Below are 21,256 nucleotides of genomic sequence, written 5' to 3'. Positions count from 1 at the left end.
CCTTCACTCACAGCCTTAGTCAAACCTGCACTGTCCCCTTCACTCACAGCCTTAGTCAAACCTGCACTGCCCCTTCACTCACAGCCTTAGTCAAACCTCATAGAGTTTAGAGTTTTACAGCACAGAAAGAGGCCCTTCGGCCCATCGTGTCTGCGCCGCCCATCCATCCCTGTCCAGTCTAATCCCATTTTCCAGCATTTGGTCCATAGCCTTGTATGCAATGGCATTTCAAGTGCTCATCCAAATGCTTCTTGAATGTTGTGAGGGTTCCTGCCTCTACCACCCTTTTAGGCATTGAGTTCCACATTCCAACCACCCTCTGGGTGAAAAAGTTCCTCCTCAAATCCCCTCTAAATCTCCTGCCCCTTACCCTGAATCTATGCCCCCTTGTTATTGACCCCCCTACTAAGGGGAAAAGTTCCTCTTTGTCTACCCTATCTATGCCCCTCATCATTTTGTACACCTCAATCAGGTCCCCCCTCAGCCTTCTTTGCTCCAAGGAAAACAACCCCAGCCTGTTTAGTCTTTCTTCATAGCTGAGGCGCTCCATCCCAGGTAACATCCTGGTGAATCTTCTCTGCACCCTCTCCAAAGCAATCACATCCTTCCTATAGTGAGGTGACCAGAACTGCACACAGTACTCCAGCTGTGGCCTCACCAGCGTTTTGTACAGCTCCATCATAACCTCCCTGCTCTTATATTCTATGCCTCGGCTAATGAAGGCAAGTATCCCATATGCCTTTTTAACCACCTTATCTACCTGTTCCACTGCCTTCAGGGATCTATGTACATGTACACCAAGGTCCCTCTGACCCTCTGTACTTCCTAGGGTCCGACCACTCATTGTGTATTCCCTTGCCTTATTTGTCCGTCCAAAATGCATCACCTCGCACTTTTCAGGGTTAAATTCCATTTGCCACTTTTCCGCCCATCTGACCAACCCGTTTATATCGTCCTGTAGCCTGAGGCTTTCCTCCTCGCAATTTACCACCCCACCAATTTTCGTGTCATCTGCGAACTTACTGATCATACCTTTTACATTCTCATCCAAATCATTTATGTAGATCACAAACAGCAAGGGACCCAGCACCGATCCCTGAGGTACCCCACTGGACACAGGCTTCCAGTCACAAAAGCAACCTTCGACCATCACCCTCTGCCTCCTGCCACTCAGCCAGTTTAGGATCCAACGCGCCAAGGCACCCTGGATCCCATGGGCTCTTACCTTCTTGACCAGTCTCCTATGCGGGACTTTGTCAAAAGCTTTACTGAAGCCCATGTAAACCACATCCACAGCATTTCCCTCATCCACCCCCTCGAAAAATTCAATCAGATTTGTCAGACATGATTTACCCTTGACAAAGCCATGCTGACTATCCCCGATTAATCCTTGCCTCTCCAAGTGGAGACTAATTTTGTCCCTCAGAATTTTTTCCAATAATGTCCCTACCACAGATGTTAGGCTCACTGGCCTGTAATTCCCTGGTTTATCCCTGCTACCCTTCTTGTATAATGGTACTACATTAGCTGTTCTCCAGTCCTCTGGTACATCCCCTGTGGCCAGAGAGGTTCTGAAAATTTGTGTCAGAGCCCCTGCAATCTCCTCCTTTGCCTCCCACAGCAGCCTGGGATACATCTCGTCCGGGCCTGGGGATTTATCCACTTTTTGGCCTGCTAAAACCGCTAGCACCTCCTCCCTCTCGATGCTAATATGTTCAAGTATGTCACAGTCCCCTTGCCCGATTTCTATGTCTGCATCGTCTTTCTCCATAGTGAACACAGATGCAAAAAATTCATTTAAAACCCCGCCTACATCATCTGGCTCTACACACAGATTGCCACTTTGGTCCCTAATGGGCCCTACCCTTTCCCTGGTTATCCTCTTGCCCTTAATATACTTATAAAACATCTTAGGATTTTCCTTTATTTTGCTCGCCAGTGTTATTTCATGGCCCCTCCTCGCCCTCCTAATTTCTTTTTTAAGTATGCCCCTGCACTTTTTATACTCCTCTAGGGCTTCTTCCGTCTTTAGTCTTTTGTAACTGCCAAAAGCCCCCCTTTTATTTCTAATGCATTTTTGTATATCCCTTGTCATCCAAGGTTCCCTTTGCTTGTTGGTCCCACCCTTGACCTTTACAGGAACATGTTGGCGTTGTACTCTCTCTATTTCCCTTCTGAAAGTCTCCCACTGTTTTGATGTGGATTTTCCTATAAGTAGCTGCTCCCAATCCACTTTGGCCAGATCCTGCCTTATCATATTAAAATCGGCCTTCCCCCAATTTAGAACCCTTATTTCCGGGCCGTCTTTGTCTTTTTCCATGACCACCTTAAATCTCACCGAATTATGGTCACTGTCGCCAAAATGCTCTCCTACTGATACTTCCACCACTTGCCCGGCTACATTCCCCAGAATTAGGTCCAGTACCGCCCCCTCTCTTGTAGGACTTTCTACATGTTGGCTCAAAAAGCTCTCCTGGATGCACTTTAAGAATTCTGCACCCTCTAAGCCTTTCACACTCTGACTATCCCAATTTATATTGGGGAAGTTGAAATCCCCCGCTATTATTACCCTATTATTTTCGCACTTTTCTGAGATTTGCCTACATATCTGTTCCTCTATCTCCCCCTGACTGTTTGGGGGCCTATAGTACACTCCCAGCAAAGTGCTTGCCCCCTTTTTGTTTTTAAGTTCTACCCATATGGCCTCATTAGAGGAACCCGCTAATATATCATCCCTCCTTACAGCAGTAATTGACTCCTTAATTAATATTGCAACACCCCCTCCCCTTTTACACCCCCCTCTGTCTCGCCTGAAGATTCTATACCCCGGAATATTGAGCTGCCAGTCCTGACCCTCCCTCAACCATGTCTCCGTGATAGCAACAATATCGTACTCCCATGTGTTCAACAACAACTTCAGTTCATCCACCTTATTTGCAAGACTCCTTGCATTAAAATAAATGCCTTCCAGCCCTGCCATATTCCCTTTTGCCTTCACATATTTGCTCTGCCTTCCCAGCTGACTTGTTTTTTCCTCTGTATTTGGCTGTAAATCACCCCCTACTATAGCTCCACTCTGTACCCCATCCCCCTGCCAAGTTAGTTTAAACCCCCCCCCAGCAGTGCTAGCAAACCTCCCCGCAAGGATATTGGTTCCCCTCTGGTTCAGGTGTAAACCGTCCGACTTGTACAAGTCCCACCTTTCCCAGAAGCAGACCCAGTGATCCAGGAAACTAAAGCCCTCCCCCCTGCACCATCCCTTTAGCCACGCATTCATCTGTTCTATCTTCCTATTCCTATACCCACTAGCACGTGGCACCGGGAGTAATCCAGAGATTACAACCTTTGAGGTCCTGCTCTTTAATCCTTCACCTAGCTCCCTAAATTCTTGCTGCAGGACCTCATCCCTCATTTTACCTATGTCGTTGGTACCAATGTGGACCACGACCTCTGTATGTTCACCCTCCCCCTCCAGAATGCCCTGCAGCCGCTCAGTGATATCCTTGACCCTGGCACCAGGGAGGCAACAAACCATCCTGGATTTACGTCTACGGCCACAGAAACGCCTATCTGTTCCCCTTACTATAGAATCCCCTACCACTATTGCTCTCCCACTCTTTTTCCCCCCTTCCTGGGCAGCAGGAGCACCCCCAGTGCCAGGAAGTTGGCTGCTGCTGCCTTCCCCTGGTGAGTCATCCCCCTCAACAGTATCCAAAGCGGTAAACCTGCACTGTCCCTTCAATCACAGCCTTAGTCAAACCTGCACTGTCCCCTTCACTCACAGCCTTATCCGAACCTGCACTGCCCCTTCACTCACAGCTTTATCCAAACCTGCACTGTCCCTTCACTCACAGCCTTATCCGAACCTGCACTGTCCCCTTCACTCACGGCCTTATCCAAACCTGCACTGCCCCCTTCACTCACAGCCTTATCCGAACCTGCACTGCCCCTTCACTCACAGCCTTATCCGAACCTGTACTGCCCCTTCACTCACAGCCTTATCCAAATATGCACTGCCCCCTTCACTCACAGCCTTATCCGAACCTGCACTGTCCCCTTCACTCACAGCCTTCTCCAAACCTGCACTGCCCCCTTCACTCACAGCCTTATCCAAACTTGCACTGCCCCCTGTTATGTATTGTGTGTTCTCCTCCCACCTGTGGTGGCGCTGTCACAGCAGATAAATGGTTGGGTGTTCTCTTGGTTAAGTTTAGCACTCTTTGTTTGGAACTCTGCAGAACTTCCCTTTCCCTTCGAATAAAGCACTTCATGTTTGAATCTCTGAGTTCTGAGTTCTAATTGTGTCTAGGTAAAAAAGGTACCGACACAACAAAGTGGCGACGAGGAGCGGATGAATCTGCGTACGTTAAGGGTGCAGTGAGTAAACAAATTTAAATTTGAAACATGAGATGGCTACTATATTAGGAAACATCGGTGATTTTGATGAAAATGTTGAGCAATGGAGCGCTTATATGGAACGTTTTGACTTTTTTGTCTTGGCGAATGCGGTGGCAAACGAAAAGGTCGTGCCTACCTTTTTGAGTGTAATGGGACGGAAGACATTCAATTTACTTCGCAGCCTTGTGCAGCCAGATAAGCCAGGAACTAAAACATATAAGCAACTAGTGGAAATTCTTGGAGCACATTTTTCACCAAAACCTCTGGTTATTGCTGAGAGATTTAGATTTCACAAACGGAATCAAGAGGAGGGGGAATCAGTGACGATGTTTATTACTGCTTTAAAAAGGTTGTCGGAACACTGCCAGTTCAAGGAGGTGCTGAATGATACCATTAGAGACAGACTTGTGTGTGGTCTGCAAAGTGCACCCACACAGAAGCGCATTCTTACTGAGGACAACCTTACTCTTGAAAAGGCCATTGAAGTTAGTGTCTCCATGGAGATGGTGGAAAAGGAGGCTCACCAGTTGAGTTCAACAGGGAGAGTTCACAAGGTGTCGTCTGAGCCTAAAGGTGCGCGGAACGGCACATGTTACCGTTGTGGGAAACCGGCCATCACGCTAATGACTGCTGGTGTACGGAGCTGGAATGCCGAAATTGTGACAAAAAGGGTCACATTGAACGCGCCTGTAGAGGTAAAAAAAGAACAGACAGAGCTGGGAAGCATGGAAGCAAAATGTCTGTATTTGGACAAGAGGGGAAAAAGAGTGTTCATTCAGTGCAGTATGATGGAACAAGCAAAACAGAGGGGAGCGACACCTCTGAGGAAGAGGTGCACATACTGACGGTTGCAGGTGGTTCAAATGGCTACTGGGTGTCACCACTGGTGGAGGGACAATCAGTGCGGATGGAGGTGGACACAGGCGCGGCTGTGTCCCTTGTTTCAGACACTGTCTACAACAAAATGCTAAAGCATCTTACCCTTCAGCCAACAAACATTGTGCTAAAGACATATACCGGCGAACCTGTGGCCATGAGAGGCGCCATTGAGGTGACAGAACGGACAGACTGGGACGTGCGTGGCTGGAGAAAAATCACACTGGACTGGCCTGCAGTCCGCATGATGTCAAAGGGGGAGTCAGGTCTGACTGCAGTGTTAAACAAACATGCAGAACTCTTCAATGGGGAACTTGGGAGCATGAAAAAGATCAGCGTGAGACTGGAAATTAAACCTGACAGCAAGCCGAAGTTTCACAAAGCCCGACCTGTACCCTATGCAATTAGGCCAAAAGTTGAGGCTAACTTGGAGGCCTTAGTCGAGAATGGAGTCCTGGAGCCTGTGAGCGTGAGCAAATGGGCCACACCCATTGTTCCTGTCCTGAAAAAGGATGGATCTGTTCGAATCTGCGGGGATTTTAAAGTGACTATTAACCTGGTGCTGTCTGCGGAACAGTACCCTCTTCTCCTCATTGGTGATCTTTTTATGGGCCTGGCCGGAGGGCAAAAGTTCAGCAAAATAGACTTATGCCAGGCTTATCTACAAATGCATGTCGATGACAAATCAAAGGAGCTGCTGACAATTGTGACACACAAGGGGCTATACAGGTACTGCCGCCTTCCGTTTGGAATTATGTCGGCCCCTGCTCTATTCCAAAGGGCAATGGATCAGATTTTGAGTGGACTGCCAGGAGTCCAGTGCTACCTGGACGACATCCTTGTCACTGGGACAAATGAGGATCATCTTCTGAACTTGGATGTGACACTACAACGACTGAAAGAGTATGGACTCAGAGTTCGTAAAGACAAATGTGAATTCTTTCAGTCTTCAGTTGAGTACCTGGGGCATGTGATTGACGCTACTGGCCTGCATAAGGCGCCGTCAAAGGTCAAGGCGATCGTGGAGGCCCCAGCACCCCAGAATGTGAGCCAGTTACATTCATTTCTGGGGCTACTTAACTACTATGGGAAGTTTATTCCAGACTTAGCAACATTGCTGAAGCCGTTACATCAGTTGCTATGTCAAGGCAAAACATGGAAATGGACTGAACTGTGCAACGAAGCTTTCGCCCAAGCAAAGAAAGCATTGCTGAAATCGGAGGTCCTGACACACTTCGACCCAAAGCTACCCGTGCAACTAGCATGTGATGCATCACCATATGGTGTGGGAGCAATCATATCCCACATCATGCCTTCGGGTGAAGAGAAACCTATCGCCTTCGCATCACGAACAAGGCCAAGAGTAACTATGCGCAGATCGAGCGCGAGGCCTTGGAATTCTTTTGGAATTCGAAAATTTCATCAGTACCTGTTTGGGAGAAGGTTCACACTTCTGACGGACCACCGTCCATTGACTTCAATCTTCGGGCCCCACACCGGAATTCCGTCTCTCGCTGCAAGCAGGATGCAAAGGTGGGCTTTACTGTTGTCAGGACACACATACGACATCAAATATCGCAAATCAGACTTGCACGGCAACACAGACTACCCTTGCCTGTTACTCCCCCAGAGCCTCGTCAGATAGACATCTTCTACTTTAGACAAGTGGAGGGAGCACCTGTCACTGCAGTTCAGGTGCGAAGGTACACCCGCAACGATCCAGTCCTGTCTGAGGTAATGGACGATGTCATTCGAGGGAGAGCTATAGGAGATTCTGCTAGTTTGAAACCTTACATTTCAAAAAGAAATGAGCTCTCCATCCAGGCAGGTTGTCTTCTTTGGGGACGCCGTGTCATCATTCCGCCACCTCTGAGGGAACCTATACTGCAACAACTTCATACAGGCCACAGTGGGATGGTTCGGATGAAGGGAATGGCAAGAAGCTACTTCTGGTGGCCAGGTCTTGATGGGAATATTAAGGAGAAAGCCAAAACATGTTCCCCACGTCAAAGGGTCCGGAATGTTCCACAGCTGGCAACCCTACACCCCTGGGATTGGCCTGCAGAAGTGTGGCAGCGAGTACATGTGGACTTCGCCGGTCCTTTCAAAGAGATGTTTATGGTGGTTGTGGACGCTCGTAGCAAGTGGCCGGAGGTCGCTGTGATGAGGTCTACCACGGCAGAGAAAACAATTGAGAAACTTAGTGAGATGTTCAGCCGTTATGGCTCACCAGAACAACTCGTCAGTGACAACGGTCCACAATTTGTATCACAGGAGTTTGCAACCTTCCTGCATGTGAATGGTGTCCAACACATCAGGTCTGCGCCCTATCATCCCTCTACTAACGGCCAGGCAGAAACGTTCGTGCAAACTTTGAAGCACGCCTTGAAGGCATCGCAAGGTCAGGGCTCAATCCACCAACGTCTGAATAGCTTCCTGTTGTCCTACAGGAACGAGCCGCATGCCACAACCAAAACTTCCCCCACTTCGCTCATGAAGAAGAGGCGGTTGCGGACAAGTTTTGACTTACTCAAACCTCCAAGGGCAGAACAGGTTGTCCATCATCAACAACAAGCTCAAGTTGAAAAGAGAGAGAAAAGAGCCAAGGAGAGACGGTTTCATCCGGGAGAGCATGTCCTAGCTCTAAACTACAACACTGGACCAAAATGGGTTCCTGCTACGGTGATCGCGCAGACGGGCCCTGTGTCTTACACGGTTGAGACTGCTGAGGACGTCGTCTGGAGAAGACACACAGATCAACTGTTGCTAGGAGCAGAGACAGCCACAGAGGCTCCAACGGCTGGTTGGCCTGAACTGTTTCCGGATGATACCGCAAACCAGCATCCTTTGCCACAGTGCTCTTCTCCAACACAGGAAGTCAAAGAGACTGTTCCACCTGTGCAAACTCCTGACTTTCAACTGACACAGGCACCTTCTCCATCTAGGCCCGTGTCAATGCCTACTGCTGTGGAAGCCAGCGATGACTGCCGGTATCCTGTCAGAGAGTGGCAGCCTCCAAGACGCTTGGATCTGTAGGCTTAGCGACTTACCCACAAGACCTGGGGCAGAATAAACCCCAGGGTAAAATCAGGGGTTGAGGCAGTCTACCTCTACCCTAGGTTAGTTGAGTGCATTGAAAGTAACTTACCTGTTGAGGAATAATGTGGACCTTCCATTTAAGAGGGGAGGAATATGTTATGAATTGTGTGTTCTCCTCCCACCTGTGGTGGCGCTGTCACAGCAGATAAATGGTTGGGTGTTCTCTTGGTTAAGTTTAGCTCTCTTTGTTCGGAACTCTCCAGAACTTCCCTTTCCCTTCGAATAAAGCACTTCATGTTTGTATCTCTGAGTTTTGAGTTCTAATTGTGTCTAGGTAAAAAAAGGTACCGACACAATACCCCCTTCACTCACAGCCTTAGTCAAACCTGCACTGCCCCTTCACTCACAGCCTTAGTCAAACCTGCACTGTCCCCTTCACTCACAGCCTTATCCGAACCTGTACTGCCCCCTTCACTCACAACCTTATCAAACCTGCACTGTCCCTTCACTCACAGCTGTCTTGTTTTGCACACTTTGTACAAAAATAATAAATTGCAGGACAACGAAGTATTACAGTTTAAACTCTTTTATGAAGCATCAGGTCTGTGATCTTAAACATACAGCAGTGTGGACAAGATGGAGTTAGGACCCTTACAGATGCCTGCAGGCCAATGACAACTCAGCATGTGATCACGTGAATATAATAGGTATTCCTTACAGAAGCCTGCGGGCCAATGATAATTCAATATGCAAATGTTATATCCCTTTCTTTTAAAAAAAAATGTTATGCATTACTTTTAAACCTTTCTTCTCGGTAGCATGAACATATAAGTAAACTCAGCATTTAACTAGCGCTGAAAACATCTCAACGTTTCAATAACGACGTACAGTTTTTTTTAGGGCAGTGATCCGCCTACACCCTTTGACAGTTCACAAGTCAAGGATAACTCTAGGCTTGACCTCTCGTCGGAATGACGGCGTTGTTCCTTGGTGTTCAGGAGGCGCTTGCGATTGCGGCAGTACACCTGTCCTGGGGTGCGGGCATGATACGATCGCTCAGTGTCAGCTGGCTGGATGACGACTGCTGGCTTCCAGTAGTCATGCTCCTGGATTCTGACGGATTCTCCATTGTGCTGCGGCAGCAGTAGTCTAGCTGACCTGTCATAGTAACTCTTTTGGTGTTGCTGTCTCTGTACATGTTTTGCATGCACTTGCTTGCAGCTGACGACCTGCCAGGGCCTGTCTGGGATACGATGAGGTATCATGGGCTCTTTGACATTTGATGGGCGGCGTTCTAGACAAATGGAACATTTTCCGACAATGCCCTCAATGTGTTTGCACATTCCGGGCTAAAACATATTGTCACGTGCTCATTGTTTGCATTTTTCCATGTCCATATGTCCAGCATGAATTTTTGTCAACATCTCTTCTCTGAGACTGGTAGGAATGATGATTTTCTCCCCTTTGAAGATGATTCCGTTGATTTGGGACAGTTCGTCTCTGTGGTTCCAGAATTCAGATATGCTCTGAGGGCATTTCCTCCTTTCCTCAGGCCATCCTTCATGTATGACTTTGCTCAGCAGTGTGAGTTGTGCATCTTTCTCTGTTCCTGCTCGGATCTCCTTCAGTTTTGAGTCACCTTACAGGTAAGCTGTTGTACACCATGTGCACCTGCACTTCCATGCCTTCACTGAGGCTGCTGTCCTGGTAGCTAAGAGACTTTCTGGAGAGCGCGTCTGCGACAGGAATGTCTTTGCCTGGATGGTGAATGATTGTGAAGTCGTACTTCTGTAGCTGAAGGATCATTCTCTGTAGCCTTGGTGGGGCTGCGGCTAGTGGTTTCCTCATGATTGACTCGAGGGGCTTGTGGTCGGGTTCCACAATGACTTGTCGGCCATAGACGTACTGGTGGAAACACTTACATCCAAACAGAATTGTATATAGCTCTTTCTCGATTTGAGTATAGTTGATTTCACTGTCTGAGAGAGATCTGGAAGCGTAGCCGACGGGCTTTCCTTCTTGCAGTAATACTGCGCCTAGTCCATATTTTGACGTGTCCACTTGTAGTCTGAGCTCTTTGTTGGGCTCGAAGTAGGCAAGAACTGGTCCTGGTTCTCTGGTGATTAGGTCTTTCATTTTCTGAAATGCTGTGTCATGTTGTTTGTCCCACAGGAACTCATTGGATTGTTTGAGCAACTGACGCATGGGTGCATTGATTTCGGAGAGGCTCGGGGCAAACTTGGCTAAGTAGTTAACCATGCCTAGTACTGTATCTAGCTCTGCGCAGTTCTTCGGCGGCTCCATCTTCTTAATGGCGGAGATTTTCTCTGGATCCGGCTTAATGCCATCAGTTGAGAGGCGATGCCCGAAATAACTGATCTCGGTGGATCCGATTATGCTTTTCTCGGGGTTGAGCCGGATACCTTTCTCCCGTGATCTTTGTAGCATCGCACGGAGGTTCCTGTCATGTTCCTCTCTATTCCTGCCATAGATGAGGATGTCGTCTACGATTGCGACTACTCCGTCAAGGCCTTCATAGGTTTCGTCGATCTTCCGCTGGAATTCATCCTGAGCTGAGATAAGACCAAATGGTAAACGCAGAAAATCGGTAGCGTCCAAATGGAGTGTTGAACGTTGTTAGCTTAGATGACTCTTCCGTGAGCTTGATACTCCAGTATCCTGATCGTGCGTCCATTACACTGAAGTAACGTACTCCCACTAGCTTGAGTGTGATGTCATCTAGCGTTGGTAGAGGGTAGTGAGGGCGTTTGATAGCCTTGTTCAAATCTCTGGGGTCGAGACAGACTCTGAGCTTGCCTGTACGTGGTTTCTCAACCACTACTAACGCGTTGACCCACTCTGTCGGTTCTGTTTCCCGGACGATGATTTCTGTATTCTCCATGCTCTGCAGCTCCTCCTTCAGGCGACTACGTAGAGCAAGGGGTATCCTTCTCGGTGGGCAAACCACAGGGATAGCTGCTGGTTCAAGGTGAATAGTGCATTCACCTGGGAATAGTCCGATTCCTTTGAAAACGTCAGCAAACTCCTCCATGACTGTCTGCTTCTCAACTGGTGCTGTCAATGATAGCACTAGCTTGACGAGGTCCATGTCTAAACATGCCTTTAGACCTAGCACTGGAGGTGCTCGAGTGTCAACAATGTAAAAGTCCAACATCATGTCGCTTTCTTTGTACTTGCATTTCATCACGCATGTGCCTTTTACAATGAGCTGCTCACCCCCATAGCTGGTCAGTCTGCGTGAGGTGGGCTGTAGCTCACACTCATCCTTCAAGCTGTGATACTCACTCAGAGGAATTACATTAACCTGAGCTCCAGTGTCTAGTTTAAACTTAAGCTCTTTGCCCAGTTTTCCTATCTCAATATCGGCATAGGCTTGCTCAGTCCCTGAAATCTGTTTTTTCTGTGACACAGAATCAATAAACAGTTCCTCTGCATTTGGCTCTCTATCTGGCATTTGGCTGTCACTCACTGTGTGTACTGCTTTTCCCCGAACAGTCCTGCACACTTTAGCAAAGTGGTTCCGTTTACCACATTTAGCACATTGCCTTCCTTTGGCAGGGCAATGCTCCTTTTCTCCATGCCAGTTGTTTCCACAATATCCATAGTTTTTGAAGCGTTTTATGTCTGTGTCGCCCATTTTTAGAACTCTCTCTGTTCTTAAACACGCTCTCTGGGTGGTGTTCTTTGGTGTGTGTCTATTAACTGCGTGCACTGTCTGTTCACTCGAGCTGCTCGTGGCGCCGGTTATGGTTTTCAACTGTGATTGGGCTATCTCGTGCGATCTAGCTATGTCCATAGCTTTGTCCAGTGTTAGCCCGGACCCAACATTCAAAAGTTTCTCTCTCACTTTAGCTGAATGTATTCCAAACACGATGCTGTCTCTGAACATCTCATCTTTATCTGCATATACACAGTCTCTTACCAGCAGTTTTAACTCAGTCACGAACTGTTCAAACGACTCACTAGCTCCTTGTACTTTCTCCTGAAACTTGTACCTAGCGAATATCGTATTTGTCTTGGGCATCACATATGCTTCAAAACGGTCAAAATAACTTTTCAGTACCTTTGCTTCATCCGCGGTGAGAGACCATGTGTTAAAAATGTCTCTCCCTTTTTCTCCGATCCACAGGAGTAGATAGCTGCATCTTTCTTCCTCTCCTTTGCTTTTCAATGGACCCGAGAACATTAACTCCACGTGTTGCTTGAACTTGCACCATTCTCTAGGTAAGTTCAAAGATTCCCAATTCATTCGAGGTAAGGGAGCTCCAACGATGTCCATCTTCAATCCCTGTTCTGAAACCATGTCTTGTTTTGCACACTTTGTACAAAAATAATAAATTGCAGGACAACGGAGTATTACAGTTTAAACTCTTTTATGAAGCATCAGGCCTGTGATCTTAAACATACAGCAGTGAGGACAAGATGGAGTTAGGACCCTTACAGATGCCTGCAGGCTAATGACAACTCAGCATGTGATCACATGTGAATATAATAGGTATTCCTTACAGATGGGGCCTGCGGGCCAATGATAATTCAATATGCAAATGTTACAACAGCCTCAGTCAAACCTGCACTGCCCCTTCATTCACAGCCTTATCCAAATCTGCACTGCCCTTTCACTCACGGCCTTAGTCAAACCTGCACTGCCCCCTTCACTCACAGCCTTATCCAAACCTGCACTGCCCCTTCATTCACAGCCTTATCCAAATCTGCACTGCCCCTTCACTCACAGCCTTAGTCAAACCTGCACTGCCCCGTCACTCACAGCCTTAGTGAAACCTGCACTGCCCCATCACTCACAGCCTTATCCAAACCTGCACTGCCCCTTCACTCACAGCCTTAGTCAAACTTGCACTGCCCCTTCACTCACAGCCTTATCCAAACCTGCACTGCCCCTTCACTCACAGCCTTAGTCAAACCTGCACTGCCCCATCACTCACAGCCTTATCCAAACCTGCACTGCTTCACTCACAGCCTTAGTCAAACCTGCACTGTCCCTTCACTCACAGCCTTAGCCAAACCTGCACTGCCCCCTTCACTCACAGCCTTAGTCAAACCTGCCACTACCCCTTCACTCACAGCCTTAGTCAAACCTGCCACTACCCCTTCACTCACAGCCTTAGTCAAACCTGCACTGTCCCTTCACTCACAGCCTTAGTCAAACCTGCACTGCCCCCTTCACTCACAGCCTTAGTCAAACCTGCCACTACCCCTTCACTCACAGCCTTAGTCAAACCTGCCACTACCCCTTCACTCACAGCCTTAGTCAAACCTGCACTGCCCTCTTCACTCACAGCCTTAGTCAAACCTGCCACTACCCCTTCACTCACAGCCTTATCCAAACCTGCACTACCCTCTTCACTCACAGCCTTAGTCAAACCTGCCACTACCCCTTCACTCACAGCCTTAGTCAAACCTGCACTGCCCCCTTCACTCACAGCCTTATCCAAACCTGCACTGTCCCTTCACTCACAGCCTTAGTCAAACCTGCACTGTCCCTTCACTCACAGCCTTAGTCAAACCTGCACTGCCCCATCACTCACAGCCTTAGTCAAACCTGCACTGCCCCCTTCACTCACAGCCTTATCCAAACCTGCACTGCCCTTCACTCACAGCCTTAGTCAAACCTGCACTGCCCCTTCACTCACAGCCTTATCCAAACCTGCACTACCCGCTTCACTCACAGCCTTATCCAAACCTGCACTACCCGCTTCACTCACAGCCTTAGTCGAACCTGCACTGCCCCTTCACTCACAGCCTTATCCAAACCTGCACTACCCTCTTCACTCACAGCCTTAGTCGAACCTGCACTGCCCCCTTCACTCACAGCCTTAGTCGAACCTGCACTACCCCTTCACTCACAGCCTTATCCAAACCTGCACTACCCTCTTCACTCACAGCCTTCGTCGAACCTGCACTGCCCCTTCACTCACAGCCTTAGTCGAACCTGCACTACCCCGTCACTCACAGCCTTAGTCGAACCTGCACTGCCCTCTTCGCCTGCAGCCTTAGGCAAAGCTGACAAATATTTCAATTCCAGTGTGAACCTTGACAAAGGCCAAAAAATATTTGCCTTCATATACAGCCACTTATCTTCAAATAATAACCTCTTTAAATTTGAGCTGTTAGTGAGATCATTCATAGCTTTCTCAACCCCACCCCCCAAAAGTAAAAGTAGGCTGCTTCTCAGCACAAGTCCAAAGATGTGCTGATGTTAGTTATTGAAATGAGCTGACCTCATCAAACTGCAGTCAGATAGCTTGGTGTGCCTTAGCACACTAGCAAGAAAATCATAGCTAAAGGGCAGTCTGCAGTAGACAAACCACTGCACTTATATACCCACATCGGAGCACAGAAAACTGTTCAATGCAGTCTGCTATGATTGATAGGTTTTACTACACTCATTACATCTGACAAGCCTTCAGTTTACTCTCTGGAACAATGACCTTTTCCAACTTACGTTATATTTGAATTTATATGCAGTAGAAAAAAAAAGGGTGGTGAATGATGTTCTAATTACAGCGCTTCTGATTTTTACTTTTGTTACAATCTACTGATGGCAATATGTGATCTACCAAAAATGGTCATAATCCAAAAATAAGACACTGGAAGATATGGCCTGTAATAATCCTTCACCCAATACTACTTTAGTCTTCTCTATGATAATGGAATCACTGTTACGTTTAATAAAGTCTAAATCAAATCCCCCTCATGCTTTTCAATGTCCTTTTTATTTATTGCAAAGTATTTTATCCTGCGGTGGCCTGGTGGAATATTTTATAAGTCAGAGGGTGCAAGCCCAAGTCCTAATATTGCCAGCTGGCCAAATGTACCAACCTCAACTATGACAACTTTTATCATTCTTGCTGATCCTGCTAGGCGAAGAACTTAACAGAAGCAGTTTACGGCACCTTCAGGAAAGGAAATCCTGACAGGTGTCTCTCACTCTGCTGTATGCAGTTTCGATTTACAGGTTTTTATTGGAGCTGCATTGACAGCAGTCATGCAGAAGGCTGCAGCATGGATTAACATGGCTTCCTGGTTAAACAGAGAAGTAAAAACATAGTATGAGAGGAGGAGAGTGATGCAAAAAAATACACCTTATTCCAAATGTGGCTTAAATCAATTATTTAAGGTAGAGTATTTTATCAAAGTATTCAAAAAATGTAACTAATTAAATGTCACATCTTTGTAATTAACTACTGCATATATAACCTAATTTGCATAAATTAGGATTTATCATTAGATGAACATAAAATTAGCAAGAGCATTTAAATCTGTGCATACATCAGGACTTGGGTGTTTAAATTAAATTCTGAAGCACTTTGCTGCCAGAATGGTGATCAATAATTGTTTTTAATCGCTGCAACTTTTAAAATATTTTAATGAAAGATACTTTTCAGCAATGTGCATAAGTAAACGTAAAGAAATTATCACTAGAATAATGTGCTTCTGAAATACACTACATATATTATTACTGTATTCAGGTACGTTTAATTGTTTCTCAGTGTAGATGCCCTTCCCGTCTACATGTATTCTTCCTGCTTTAGTGTTTAAATTAAACTTTGCAAAGAGATGGATCTTTCCATGCTGTCTCAAAACAAGCACACCAAGCAAATGCATTTAGTCTTCCTTTAATTTAGTGCATATATAAATACATTGGATATTGTGTAATTGCATATTTTTCCTTAGATTACCACGGCAACTGTTTAGTGTATCTCACTCTGTTCTCTTGAAGGTCACCATTCTAGGCACCCCACAAATTAAAAGTATAGCAAGTGGGAATTCTTAGCTCATAAACCTACTTGCTTCCTTGTGCTATGATCAGTATTACTGTTGCATACGGTGGAGGGCAGCCTTACTTAGTCCATGGTGAAGATCAACTCCATTCACCTGCTTTTGACTGATGCCAGCTGATGGGTTCATTATTGGTGGCCTTTCGGCCTCAAAAGAATGACTGATGAAACAGAAGGACCACCACCAGTACACACCAAGGCTGGCTACCTTCCTCCTGCCATCTTGTCTCGATGTCAGGCCATTTCTTCTTCATTTCAACCACCTCATCTAAAAATCTCTCTGTGGACAGACAGCACCTGACAATCCAGTGTGATATGTTGGAGAAAAATCACTGTGGTCTGCCTGTGAACCAGCAACCTCACTGTATGTTGATCGAATTGAGTATTACCAAGTTTCCAACTTTGGTAATCTTATCATCAAAGTTGGAATATGGCACCACTAATTCATGAGGTGTGCAAAAAAATTGTTTTTGTTGCTAACTGGTCAGCAATGAAACCTCTAAAATACTGCCAATTTATAAAATGACTAAACTCCAAAATTAATATTTGACATAGTACTCTGTTCAGACAGCGGGCACTCGCCAGTTTACTAATAAAAACAATATATATAAAAATTAAGTAGAGTACATTCTATTAGGTTCTTTCAATATAAGCCATCCGGTCCCTGGATTCGCTCCTTGTCTCTATATTGCACAAAAGGTCCCGCCGTTCCTGCTGACGAACTGAGCGTGGGTTTGTTTTTGTGGTCCATTTTGCTCACACACTGACTGTTCAAAGGGTAACTTGCCTTTGATTATTAAACCTCTCAATAACCACACGCGCTCTGCTTTTAAACTAAACTGAGGTTGGCTCGCTCCCCTCAAAAAAATCGCGCGACTTTTTTTTTTGTTTCAAATTGCAATAAATGAAGTAAATTGTGTCTATCGCGCAAAACCAAGCAATAAAGTAGCTAAATCCGGACAGTGACACGGGATATTTAGCACCGTATTTTCAAACACCAATTGTTTCGCTTGATATAATCAACCTTTTGTTTACAACCGACGTTTCCTAAATTAAAACAGGGAAAAAAAACTCGCTGATGTTAAAAAGAACTGCCTTTTTTTGGACCATTATATCTCGCTAGCAAACTCAACAAATACATCATAATTTTCTTCAGATTTTTGGGGTGGAATATCCCGACAGCGAATATCGCACGCACCTGAAAATGTGCAGTTTAAATGGAAGAGCAAAAAAAAAACCTGAGTATGTGGGAGGAGGGGGATTGGGACTCATGGAAGCACCAAAAGGCTCCCGCAGATCGCGATGTTTCAGACGCTGCTTTGAATATTGACAGTAAATTTATCTTATGCTAAATACATTATTATTATTATTGTTGTTGTAATCCCGTGTCCATCAGAGAGCACTCGCCGCGCCGATAATGAACGTTATTTTTTTGCAGGTGTCTGTAAGGGGGTCTTGTTGTGTAAACTCTGGCCACCGCCGCACATCTCCAGTTGGCCCACTCCAGACACCGCCACAGTTACACTGCGGCCAAATGCAGCCCGTGTTTGTCAACACGGTTCCCAGCAGCCGGAGACCGCCACTGGCGGGGATCCGCTCCGCCTCAAACACAACACCAAAAAAAACAGCTCTTGCTGCTGTCACTAAAAATCCCGCACCACACGTCCGTGTGTGTGGGGAGGGGAGGGGATTTTCAATGCGTAATCCTCTTGGTTTATATAAAGGTGTGACGGTGGGAACCAGTCGGTGGGAGCTTGCAATAAATCCCCTTTATTATTTCAGTAAATGTTTCTTTTTTTAAAGAAAAAATTCTGAATCGACAACTAAATAGACGCACTTTGCTCGTTACGTTTGCCAATGTTTGATAGGGAACAAGGTGAACCGGGCTGTCTGATTGTCAGTTTTTTTTTTAAAAAGGCAGTTTTATATCCAGTAAACTCGATGAGACACAATTGATGTGATTGCATCACGTTATCATGAGCCTGGTAACATTAACACGTAGGTTTACGCAAATGGCAAAGGGAGAGCTCGATTTCCACAAGACTGCGACTCTATTTACCTAACGCAGTGTTTGACAAAAGAAAATAAGGCGAAATGGCTTTACTTTTTATTGAACCGCTGAAGTAGAATAAAGCGACGGACCCTTTTTTTGGCGGGGGAATTCGGCAGCAAGATCTCGAAATGTAAGATATGAGTTTTTAAAATAAATAAATAAAAAATTAAACTGTCACACAAACAGGAGGATGAACAGAGCCTCTGGCTTCCATTCCTTATTCGCAGCCTGGGCTCTGGGGCTGGTGACAATGTATCAGTGTCAGTATCACATTGAATATTTGATGACACTGGCTCTTTTTTTAAATGTTTCATGAAGGGTTCCCCGTCCGGGTTGGGTTTTTTTTTATTGACACTTACCTTCTTGTCTTCATTCATCGCCGGTTTTCAAGGAGGAGCAGAATATTATACCTAGCAGCAGCAGCCTCGCCTTGCACTGGGCTCTCTGCATGAGCTTCCTCTGGTTTACATGTCCTTCCCTTGCCTGGCTTGGTGCTGCTGGTGATGATGGTTGTTGGAGGGGTGGGTGGTTTTTTTTTTTGGGGTGCGTGTTGTTTGATGCCGGGCGTCGTTGCCGGTCTGTCAGGCTGCGGGGATTGCGATCCGGGTGGCCTTGAGCGAAACCGCTGGCCGCTTTTCCCGAACAGGAGCCGTTCCGCCGGCCGAGGCAGAGCAAGAGAGGAGAGGAGAGGTGACAAGCTGCGCGCGCACCGCCCCACCAACATCACATCACATCCCGCCCAGTGGGAGTCAGTGGAGCTCCCAACATCCCGGGCATAGCCATCGCCACCCCTGCAGTAGCCCACCCTGACACTTGGGAATTACCTGATAACACCAATGTTGTCCTTGGAAATGCAGCACCCGACGTCGTCCCTCCAGGCTTGTGCGTCGACAGGTCAATACAAACTGATTTATAGAATGGTTGCAGCGCAACGGGAGGCCATTCGGTCCGTCGAACCCGTGCCGGCTCTCTGCAAGAGCACTTCAGCTAGTTCTACCCCCCCCTCCCCGTGACCCTGCAAATTCTGCTCCTTCCGGTACTTATCCAATTCCTTTTTGAAAGCCACGATTGAATCTGCCTCCACCATCCTTTCAAGCAGTGCTTTCCAGATCTTAACCACTCACTGTGTAAAAAAAGTTTTTCCTTTGGTTCTTCTGCCAATCACCTTGAATCAGTGTCCTCTGGTTCTCGACCCTTCCGCCAATAGGAACAGTTTCTATCTACTCTGTCCAGACCCCTCATGATTTTGAACTCCTATCAAATCTCCTCTCAACCTTCTCTGCTTTAAGGAGAAAACCCCCAGTTTCTCCAGTCTATCAATGTAACTGAAGTCCCTCATCCCTGGAACCATTCTTGTAAATCTTTTCTGCACCCTCTCTAAGGCCTTCAGATCCTTCCTGAAGTGCGGTACCCAGATTTGGACACAATACTCCAGTTGAGGCCGAACCAGTGTTTTATAAAGGTTCATCATAACTTCCTTGCTTTTGTAATCTATGCCTCTACTTATGAAGCCCAGGATCCCGTATGCTTTTTTAACCGCTTTCTCAACCTGCCCTGCCACCTTCAACAATTTGTGCACATATACCCCCAGGTCTCTCTGTTCATGCACCCCCTTTAGGATTGTACCCTTTAGTTTATATTGCCTCTCCTCATTCTTCATACCAAAATGTAACACTTTGCACTTTTCTGCGTTAAATTTCATCTGCCACGTGTCCGCCCAGCCTGTCTATGTCCTCTTGAAGTCTATCACTATCCTCCACACTGTTCATTATACTTCCAAGTTTTGTGTCATCTGCAGATTTTGAAATTATGCCCTGTACACCCATATCCAAGTCATTAATATATATCAAGAAAAGCAGTGGTTCTAGTACTGACCCCTGGGGAACACCACTGTATACCTTCCTCCAGTCAGATAAACAACCATTCACCACTACTCTCTGTTTCCTGTCACTTAGCCAATTTCGTATCCATGCTGCCACTGTCCCTTTTATTCCATGGGCTTCAACTTTGCTGGCAAGCCTATTATGTGGCACTTTGTCGAATGTCTTTTGGAAATCCATGTACACCACATCAACCGCATTGCCCTCATCAACCCTCTCTGTTACCTCATCAACAAACTCAATCAAGTTAGTTAAACACGATTTGCCTTTAACAAATCCGTGCTGGCTTTCCTGAATTAATCCACACTTGTCCAAGTGACTGTTAATTTTGTCCTGGATTATCGTTTCTAAAAGCTTCCCCACTACCAAGATTAAACTGACTGGCCTGTAGTTGCTGGGTTTATCCTTACACCCTTTTTTGAACAAGGGTTTAACATTTGCAATTCTCCAGTCCTCTGGCACCACCCCCATATCCAAGGTGGATTGAAAGATTATGGCCAGTACTTCCGCAATTTCCACCTTTTCTTCCCTCAGTATCCTAGGAGGCATCCCATCCGATCCTGGTGACTTATCTACTTTAAGTACAGCCAGCCTTTCTAGTACCTCCTTTTTATCAATTTTTATCCCATCCGGTATCTCCACTACCTCCTCTTTCACTATCACTTTGGCAGCATCTTCTTCCTTGGTAAAGACAGATGCAAAGTACTCATTTAGTACCTCAGCCATGCCCTCTGCCTCCATGCGTAGGTATCATTTTTGGTCCCTAATCAGCCCCACCCACCCTCTTACTATCCGTTTACTATTTATATGCCTATCGAAGACTTTTGGATTCCCTTTTATGTTAGCTGCCAATCTATTCTCATACCCTCTCTTTGCTCCTCTTATTTCCTTTTTCACTTCCCCTCTGAACTTTCTGTATTCAGCCTGGTTCTCACTTGTATTCTCAACCTGACAACTGTCATGTGCCCCCTTTTTCTGCTTCATCTTACTCTCTAACTCTTTAGTCAGCCAGGGACCCTTTCCCCCTCTTGAGAATGTACCTCGACTGTACCCAAACCATCTCCTCTTTAAAGGCAGCCCATTGTTAGATTACAGTTTTGCCTGCCAATCTTTGATTCCAATTTACCCGGGCCAGATCCATTTTCAACTCACTGAAATTGACCTTCCTTCAATTAAGTATTTTTACTCTAGAT

General features: G+C 46.3%; 1 protein-coding gene across 4 annotated transcripts in view; it reads right to left on the bottom strand.

The window, feature by feature from the left end:
* The window catches only part of rai2 (retinoic acid induced 2), a 128,562-nt gene extending 109,376 nt beyond the window's left edge, over window positions 1–19,186 (bottom strand). For 2 of the 4 annotated variants that reach the window (XR_015080778.1, XM_086006328.1), the window contains exon 1: window positions 19,008–19,186. The gene's annotated coding sequence lies outside the window, so the exon portion shown is untranslated. Of the gene's footprint in view, window positions 1–18,542; window positions 18,954–19,007 lie in introns of those variants that run through there. The other 2 variants (XR_015080777.1, XM_086006327.1) reach the window with 2 other exon arrangements.
* Between the last annotated feature and the right edge of the window lie 2,070 nt (window positions 19,187–21,256).

Source organism: Somniosus microcephalus, chromosome 14 (assembly GCF_052327205.1).
Source record: "Somniosus microcephalus isolate GS21.2 chromosome 14, FLI_Smic_1.0, whole genome shotgun sequence".
Taxonomy (NCBI): domain Eukaryota; kingdom Metazoa; phylum Chordata; class Chondrichthyes; order Squaliformes; family Somniosidae; genus Somniosus; species Somniosus microcephalus.
Note: the sequence above shows the minus strand (reverse complement) of the source record. Positions and strands in the feature narration are given on the sequence as shown.